At 44.8% G+C, this 1,885-nt stretch overlaps 1 protein-coding gene across 1 annotated transcript in view; it reads left to right on the top strand.

The window, feature by feature from the left end:
- LOC107113077 (chromosome unknown open reading frame, human C3orf67) overlaps positions 1 to 1,885 on the top strand; it is a 225,152-nt gene that overhangs the window by 83,645 nt on the left and 139,622 nt on the right. The window lies entirely within an intron of this gene.

Raw genomic sequence — 1,885 nt, 5'->3', positions numbered from 1 at the left:
TGACAGTTGGAAAGAAGTAAAAAGTTGGTACAGGAGCATGTGAGGCAATTTTTGATCTTGCTGCTGTCTTCTGAGCAGTGCCTCACTCTGTTTCCATTAGACTCCTAACCCTCAGGAATAACTTTACGGGTGGAGGGGCTGCAGAAACGGAGGGGGGAGAGGTCCATTCCATGAACTTAACTCCATTTGCATTTCATAAGACCCAGCCTATTGTTGAGAAGGGAAAGGGGGGCAAACTGATAGTTGAGGGGATGAGTTTGCTGACTCGACTAATGGTTCCTTCAAGTGCATATATGTCAGACTATTGCCTTGCCAGCAACAGATCAACCATACTGTAAAATGAGAGACCAATGTGAAATACAGATATCCGTGTGATACATGTATGGTCATCAACAAGAGATGTATGAAGGTAAGGCCTTGTATATTGTATATTTGCATGTTCATACACAGGGCCTTCGTTGTAACGGGGGTCATCCCGGAGAAGATTTTGCCTTCCTCATAATGCGGGAAGGGGCAGCCCTTGTCTGCATAGTCTTTTCCTCCACAGCTCTTATTACCTAGATCGTGCTTAGAGATAGCAATTTGGGACACTGTTAGGGTGCAATAATGACAGGAAGAAAGTTGATTCATTTGAAATGTGGTGTTGGAGGAAAGTTTCACAGATACCGTAGACTGCCAAAAAGAGAAACCAGTGGTTCCTATACCAAATCAAGCCTGACCTCACCCTAGAAGCTCAAATGACCAAACTGAGGCTATTGTACTTTGGTCACAGTATGAAAAGACAATCATGCTAGGAAAAGTTGAGGGCAGCAGGAAAAGAGGAAGACCAAACTTGAGAAGGATTGACTCAATCAAGGAATCCACAGCCCTCAGTTTGCAAGACCTGAGCAAGGCTGTTAACAGTAGGACATTGGGAGGTGATTAATTCATAGAGCCGCCAAACCTCAGAAGCAACTTGATGACATTTCACACACACAATGATCCAAGTGAATTGTTATAAATTTCTCCGTAGGAGTGAATGGCAGCTATTCATGTATGTATACAGGAGAATGTATGGAAGTATATTTGGGGACGTGGTTGGAATTATTGCTAAACTTGTTCTCTACCCTGGGAATCGTTGTTTCCTTCAGAGCAGTCCAGCTTTGTCCCCATCCTCCAAATGTGTCCCAAATTCTAGCCAGTCGTTGTCTGCATACACCCTCCCTGTTGCAGAAGCCTTAGGTTCCATTTCTTGATTAGGTTGTGACAAAATTTGGCAACTGGCTGTTTCAAATACAAGTGCTAAAGCTAAGCACTTTCTGAAACCTGTAAAAACCACCTGTTAATCTTATTTCCTATAAGATTTTGGGCTTTGGTTACTCTGTAGGTGGGAGAGCATTGCATAGCTCTTCCTCCAGGGCTCTTATTACCTAGATTGTGTTTATAGGTGGCAGTTTGATACACTATTAGAGTACATCCCAGAGGGCTCCTTGTTATCGCTCTAGGGATTTTATTTTGAAAATGCAATTGCTGATGGTGGAGGAAGAAAGCATGTTTGGATTCCCACCCTGCTGCAAGCCTAACTCGGTTTGGGGTTGGAATTAGTGGAGGAGGAGGAGGAGGGAACCAATAAAGGATGAACCAGTTTGGTGCAGTGGTTAAGTGTGTAGACTCTAATCTGGGAGAACCGGGTTTGATTCCCCACTCCTCCACTTGCACCTCCTGATGTGACCTTGGGTCAGTCACAAGCTCTGGCACAGCTGTCCTTGAAAAAGAGCAGTTTGTGTCAGAGTTCTCTCAGCCCCACCCACCTCACAGGGTGTCTGTTGTGGGGAGGGGAAGGGAAAGGAGTTTGTAAGCCGCTCTGAGACTCCAAGTGAAGAGTGGGGTATAAATCCAATCTCCT

The sequence above is a fragment of the Gekko japonicus genome, unplaced genomic scaffold (assembly GCF_001447785.1).
Source record: "Gekko japonicus isolate JY-2015 unplaced genomic scaffold, Gekko_japonicus_V1.1 scaffold129, whole genome shotgun sequence".
NCBI lineage: Eukaryota > Metazoa > Chordata > Lepidosauria > Squamata > Gekkonidae > Gekko > Gekko japonicus.
The sequence above is the reverse complement of the archived record's forward strand: the minus strand, read 5'-3'. Positions and strand labels throughout refer to the sequence as shown.